This window comes from Triticum urartu, chromosome 7A, assembly GCF_056163025.1.
Source record: "Triticum urartu cultivar PI428250 chromosome 7A, HENAU_Tu73, whole genome shotgun sequence".
Classification (NCBI taxonomy): domain Eukaryota; kingdom Viridiplantae; phylum Streptophyta; class Magnoliopsida; order Poales; family Poaceae; genus Triticum; species Triticum urartu.
The window spans coordinates 556,185,931-556,193,296 of NC_141879.1; the positions used below are offsets into that span (position 1 = coordinate 556,185,931).

The window sequence follows — 7,366 nt, forward strand, 5'->3', positions numbered from 1 at the left end:
GATCCTTTTGGACTGAATTCTTGCCCTGGATGTCTTCTGTGAACTTTTCGTGTGTACTGAGATGAGGACTCACTTTATGCTTTTGAATGCAACTTGTGAGAGATGACTCACCTTTTGCTTTAAATCAATATTCATACCTATCAATTATGGATTGTCAAGTCTATCGGTACATATGCACCTTATTCAGCTGATTTTGTGGATTCACATATATATATATATATTATTGTGACATATGAAAATGGTACTCCCTCCGTCCCTAATTACTCGTCGTGGTTTTAGTTCAAATTTGAACTAAAACCATGACGAGTAATTTGAAACGGAGGGAGTACAAAAAAAGGAGAGATCATGTCAAGGTAAAATGTCAATTTTCTGAACAAAACTGTACATCAATTCATGCTACAACCATCAAGCAAGGGCTACAGTTATAGTAGTTTGTTGCTGGCCGTATGCTACTTCAGACAACAACAGCGAGCAGCTACAGAAGGCTTCAGCCAACAGCAAAAGCTAGCAGCGAAGACCTACAGAGCTAACGAACAGTTACAAAGCTACTGTAGCAACGATGGCACGCTCTGGCGACGGCGCGGCCGTGCCAGCGACGGGAAGGAGACACAGCGAGGAAGCGGGCGCGCCCAGGAAGAGCCACGGTGAGGTGCAGGCGCCGGTAAGGAGGCATGCATCAGGATCACCTCGTTCCATACGTAGAGCTCTCATATGTACGCGTGCATGCATGGAGCATCTACATGCATGTACTGATCGAGGCTGGCCTCATGTGCGTGTTTCCGTTCGACCACCAAGGCTCGATCGAACCAGGCAAGTGAATCGACGAGGGCAAAACCGTCCTCAAACAAATTATGTTCGGGCCAATACCTGAAAAAGAGAGAAAAACTCAATTTGTGTCATTTAATCTAGCTATCAATCAAAGGTGGGTCATATAATCAAACCAAAAGAAAAGTGTGTCACTAGATCAAACTCCCAGGAAAGGTGTGTCATATTATCAAATTGCTCAACCTAAATCCTCTCACACACTCCCTCCGCCGCCGCCCGCTAGCTAGCAGCCCACACGCCGCCGACCACCCGCCGTCTCCAGCACGTCGTCACCTTTCTCCTTCATCCTCCTGCACCCCCACTGCTTAGGCCCCGAACACTTCTAACCCTAGCTTGTGCGCTGTAGTTCGGGGAGAGGCCAAGGCGCGGTGGTGGACGCCGCCATCCCTCTCAGATCCGGGGCTGAGAGAGGGAGGGAAGGAGAGGTGGGTCACCTTCGAGAGAGAGCACTCGCACCCTCGCTCGTCAGTCGTCACCCAGGGGCCGCCACCATCGCCGCCACGCCATGGGCTTCCTCCGATCTGCGCTCGCCGATTCGTTTGAAGAAGGATCTGGCCGTTGACTGCTGGTGCTTCCCTTCCCCGGGCAGTGAGTGTTCTTTTCACTCTCCTCTCCCTCTCCACCCATCCCCAATCGGTGCCGCTGTTGATTTATTTGATTTTCCCTTTTTAGTTCAGATCAGCCATGACATGGGATAGTACTTCTATCCAGCAAACAGAGTTTTGGATGTGAGCTCCAGCTCAAGCAGAGCATCAAAAACAGGGGCTCTGTCTGCTAATGGGGTAGCCGGAAATGCAGTCTAAGAGATACATCTCGTGTGATTTCTGGATATGAGAACTTGAGAAGAACAAGCTTGATGCTATTATTGGAAAAAATAATTTATTCTACAGGTATTCCTTTCAGTAGTGTTGCCAGAAACCTTAATTAGCTACTGTTTTTTATGAACTGGTTGTGATTGATTTGAGAACTTTAGAGCTTGTGAGTTGTAATTTGTGATGTTTGAACCCTTGCCAGACTATCAAATTATGATATGTCTGCCTGAAGGTCAATACAAGGGTAATCATCATATGAAAATTCATTACTTTATATATATAGAAAAATGTATCCACATATCTGTGCTTTGAGATGAGGGACAACCCCGAGAACTAGCTTCAGGTTCCGCAAAAAGTCCAAATAATCATACTAATGTTTCAGACTTTTATTTAAGCATTGTAGAATTCTGGCAAACATAGGACTATATTAAACTTAGTTCGGTTTTTTCTGGAATGAAGATAAAGTACATATCTGGCAGTTTGTATTTATACAGTCATGCTTCTATAGATTTTACAGTTTTATTTTCTCTTTAAATTTGCTTCAGTTGTTCTGTAACTTCCAGAATAGTTCATGTATCCCATATTTTTCCAGGATTCTTCTTTGCATCCCATACACATAGATGGAGTGGGAGGCTGCCGCAGCGGTGCTGGACTTGGAGCCCAAGCCATCCGCTGCCGCCAACAGGTTGCACGTATTCGCGGAAATCACCAAAATTGTGATGTCTGTATAGAAAATCAGTGTTTTCTTGGTTCATATCGTATCTGAAACTTGGAATGTTGATTGTTAGGCACAACTTAACTTTCACAGTAGCCTACATATTCTTCTGCTCACAAACAGGGCAAAACATGCACCATAGAATGCTGGGAGAACATTGATTTATTTTGCTCTTCGTACTTTTATTAGATAAGCCACATTGCAAGGAGAATATGGATTTATGTTGCTCTTCCTACTATTATTAGATAGGCCACATTCTTTTTGTATCATTCATGCCTTTGTTGCTAACAGTATGGTTATGTAAATTCAACATTGATGTTTAATGTTATTACATGATTTACACAAAGCTGGTATTCATATTACATGAGATGTTGCAGGTGTTGACAGTATGATGCCTTCAGAATTGGCTCTCAGAACTTTCAACCAAGATTAGAGCTAGCATACAGTTTGCAGTTTATAGTCGTACTCATACTCAATGAGTCCCTACCTCGGCTTCTAGGCAAGATATTCTTTAATTTTAGGTAAGCTCTAATTTGTAAAGCATTATTGCAGCTTTTAGAAACTCTGAATCTCAGATTTATTGAGATATCGAAATCCCAGTTTGAGATTCATCGAGATAAGGAGATCTTATTCGACCATGTAATTTAAATATTATTCCAATGAGTATTGTTGATTGTCGTTTTTAACAATATTACTCAACTTATGGTCACTTCCCTATGTTTAGTTCAGCGCCATTCTTTTCTCTTATTCGTTTTGGTAAAAAGAAATCTCTCACTATCAAATGTATTATGTAATCCTTTTTTGCTCAGCAGCAGTAAATTTCATAGAGGTGATGTAATATATAATGTCATTATTGTTGTAGAAGTTGCAGAAGTGTAATGCTGACTCTACACGAATGATTATTATCCCTACATGCATAACATATTATAAAGAGATCTTCCTATGTGCCCCTTTTGTAAGGATGCATGCTGACATGTGCACATCGTTTCGAGCTTGTTTTGGTGCATCTTTTATCCTGCTTCAGCTGGTTAGCCTGAATCCTCTTTTCTCCTGTTTCAGTTGATTAGCAACCAGTATTGTTCAGGAATTTTGAGTGGCACACATCCTGGTCTGGCGAGCCGATGACCGGACATCATTTGTCAAGGTTTGTGCACATTGAAAACTCTTGCTGTGGATATGAATGGTGTTCATCGCAAACTGATGTAGCTTCTTAATATGAGTACTATATTAGATTGATCCTTTTGAATTAAGTTGATGTAAAATTATTTCTTCAACCCGTGCTCTCTCAGCCTCTTCTCTCTTTTTTCATTGTAACTTATATATACATAGGGAGCTGACCTTCATGCACCACTCAGGCACCACATCTAGCCACTAACATCACGTCTAGGCACTAGCTCACTCCCACTCACACAACTAACTCCATGCACTTAGTAATCCCTACATGCATGCATGTCCACTTGCGCAGCTCCACTCAACGGCCACACACCTGGTCAGTGGCCATGTAGATAAAAAACTAACTAACTTGCCTATTCTCCTCTAGCTATTCCAGTCGTCAAGCGCCTTGCCGCTTCACATGGCATGCTGCATCACACAGCACCGCGGCTTCACGCCGCCATCGGCATCTCACCATGCTCGCCGCATTGCATGGCAGCCTGGTACCTCGCCTCCTCCATGCACTTGATTTAAGCTTCGACGACTAGACACTCCTTTACCATCTATGTTACATGCCTAACGAAAGCAAACTAAGTATGCGGATACAAAATATAAAGATTAGTGCGAACAATCTCAACTGAGGTTCAACGTTAGTGTTAACACATGATTATTGAATTCTCTGTATTTATTACTATTTGTATTTTTGAGAATGCGATGATCCTGTATGTTGTTATTTTGGCACTGTGGTATAGTTTCTAATAGTGTATTATAATTGAGAATTGATTAACTTTTGCAGGAAGCAAAAAGGACTACACTCACAAGGAACCATGAAGCCAACGATCCACGTCAACAAGATGTTTTAGCTTTCATTTTGTACAACTGATGTCTCATACTTGCATCTTTTGGTTGTCCTTTTGTAAACCTGATGTATGGTTTCTTGGTGGTTTTGTTTAGAACAGGTTGAAGTGTATGTATGTGCCAATTAGTTAATGGAATAAAAAAATGTTTGGTGCTCCCCATTTTAGCTTGACGTATGGTGTTTGGGTGATTATGCTTAGAACACATGAACTATATGTACGTGACAATCAGTACCATATGTTAATTAAAGTTGTGGTTGGCTAAACAAAATGTTGATGAACTATTGTTCGGCAAAAGAAAACCGCATCTGATTGTTGGTCGGCAAAACAAACGCCGTCTGATTGTCGGTTGGGAAAGCCTAATGCTAGGCCCAAGAGAATGTTGGTTGGGAAAGAATACCCTGTCCAACAAACGGTCGGGAAAGGCCCGTTGCTGCCCTAACAGACTATTGGTTGGGAAAGGCCCATGGTAGGCCCAACAGGCTGTCTGTCGGGAAAGATATATCATAGCCATCAAGCAGTCGGCCGGGAAAACTATGTCGGTTGGGAAAGGGTTTTTCCGTCTGGACTTTCCCCAACAGACAAGGTTGGTCGGCAATAATTTTTCCCGACCGACTGTCTGTTGGAAGAAGTTGTATTCCCCACCAACCTGGGTGTTGGGGATGTAGTGCTGTGGTGTAGTGTAGGGACCCTCGACAAACACACACACGCCTAGTTTCGAGTCCATGGTTGACATGCAACTAGGGACCCTCAACAAACACACACACCCCTAGTTATGAGTCGATGGTTTACATGCAACTAGGGACCCTCGACAAACACACACCCCATAGTTGCGAGTCGATGCTCGGCATGCAACTGGTGACCCTCGACAAACACACACACACACACCCCTAGTTGCGAGTCGATGGTCGGCTTGCTACTGGGGACCCTCGACAAACACACACACCTAGTTTGTGAGTCGATGGTTGACATGCAACTGGGGGGCCACCATAGAGACACACGCACGCACAAACGCGCGCGCACACACACACACAAACACACACACACACGCACACACACGCACACACACGCACACACACTTAGTTGCGAGTTGATGGTTGGCATGCAACTGGGGACCACAACAAACACACAAAAGCACCCTTAGTTGCGAGTCGATGGTCGGCTTGCAACTGAGGGGCCCCAACAAACACACAGACCCTTAGTTGCGAGGTGATGGTTGACATGCAACTGCGGACCCTCGACAAACACACACACATTCCTAGTTGCGAGTCAGTGGTTGACATGCAACTGGACTCGTAGAAACACACTCAACTCTCCTCCCCCTTCACGAGTTGTGAGTCAATGGTTGGCTCGCAACTAGGAGCCCTCAACAAACACACATTGAGAACGCCCCCTCTCCCGGTTGCGAGTCGATGGTTGACTTGCAACTGGGAGCCCTCGACAAACACACACATCCTTAGTCGCGAGTCGATGGGTGACATGCAATTGGGGATCGTGACAAACACACATAGACACCGCCCCCTAGTTGTGGGTTGATGGTACAACTTCAGTTGCGAGTCGATTGTAGTCTTGTAACTAGGGCCATCGACAAACACACATACACCACCCCCTCCTCTAGTTGCGACTCGATGTGCTTCAGATTTCGAAACAAAAACAAACAGAAAAATGGAAGAACATGGGAGGGGAACGGGACAACAGGCGGAGGGGAACATGCGAAAGGAGAGTGACAGACTTGATGGAGGCTACCGTCTCAATCTAATGTACTCTGGGGCTAGACTCTTCGTATTCTAAAAAAAGCCCATATCAAACAAGGTGACGGCGGCCCAACAAAAAAACAAAAAATAGTCGCGCTCCGTTGTAGGCCTCCCAGCCCGACAAGACGATACGACAGGACACGGATCGATCGCGACACGTGCGATGACTCGAGCGTGAAAAACAAAGCACAAACAAATCAGACGGCTGGACATAAAACTGATGTCGCCAAAAATAATCAAATTTAAAAAATCATAGATTACAAACAAATAAATTTAATAGATAAAGGAGAAAAAAGGAAGCGGAAAATAACGCGGCCCAGCTCTTTGAATTCTGCCCGTACAAAAAGGCCTAGGCGCAGACCAAAAAAAGAACAAAAATGGCAGAGCGCACCAGCGTATATAACAAAATATAAAAACCCACATACTCAGATCCCATTCAGAAAAAGGGACAATGCCGATCGGGAAAACAGCCCAAGAACACTAGTGCGACACGGGCCTTAGCGACAACAAAAACAACAGTTCAAGTCAAAGAAAACGACAACAGTTTGCACAAATCTTAAAGCCCATAATCATGCGGTGGACAACTTAGATGTGACATTCTTAAAAAACATCTAGATGTGATTTAGTCATTCTGATATGTCTATATAAAACCGTGTGTAGTTTGTATTAAAATCTCTAAAAAGACTTATATTTAGAAACGAAGGGAGTACGACGTACTAGCATGTGGAAACCATACAAGACATCTAGAGAAACTCATGTCAACAAGTTATGCACTGTAAAAGGAAAGTATACATTCTGAACATCAGATCCCCTTGTAATTTGCCCAACTGTCACGTCACCCCGTTGGTTACCACCGTCGCCTTCTCGCCGTTGGAGGCGGAGCGGATTATCCTTCAAAGCAAGATCCTTCGAGCCGATTAAACGATCCGTCGCAAGCGACAAGATCTAGTCGTTGTGCCACGTCGGCCGGGCAACTTCCCCATGTCCACCTGAGCTCCGCACCTCCTTCACCGGATGCAGTCAATGAAGAAGAGCGCTGCCTCCGGCCTGCATCCGCTCACCCGACTTCAGGCCATCAAATTCATCTATCTGAGATGCAATTGATCCGAGGAGAAGCGTGTCTTTCTATCAGGGACTGACCGAGTACGATTTCGCATGGGCAACAATGAATCCTAACTGACGAGACGTCGTGCAATACGGTCATATGTGCAACACATATATCCAAGACGTAAGTGCAACCGCGTACGCAAA

General features: G+C 44.4%; 1 long non-coding RNA gene across 3 annotated transcripts; it reads left to right on the forward strand.

Annotated features, from left to right (window-relative positions):
• The first annotated feature begins 931 nt into the window (after positions 1–931).
• Positions 932–4,534, forward strand: LOC147960422 (uncharacterized). 3 transcript variants are annotated; one of them, XR_015611861.1, is made up of 6 exons: positions 932–1,413; positions 1,498–1,715; positions 2,230–2,353; positions 2,730–2,873; positions 3,412–3,496; positions 4,301–4,534. It is a non-coding gene; the product is annotated as an uncharacterized LOC147960422 (long non-coding RNA). The 3 variants fall into 3 exon arrangements; XR_015611862.1 differs by having other exon boundaries at positions 933–1,413; positions 1,503–1,715; positions 2,230–2,322; XR_015611860.1 differs by having other exon boundaries at positions 934–1,413; positions 2,230–2,322.
• Positions 4,535–7,366: the final 2,832 nt, after the last annotated feature.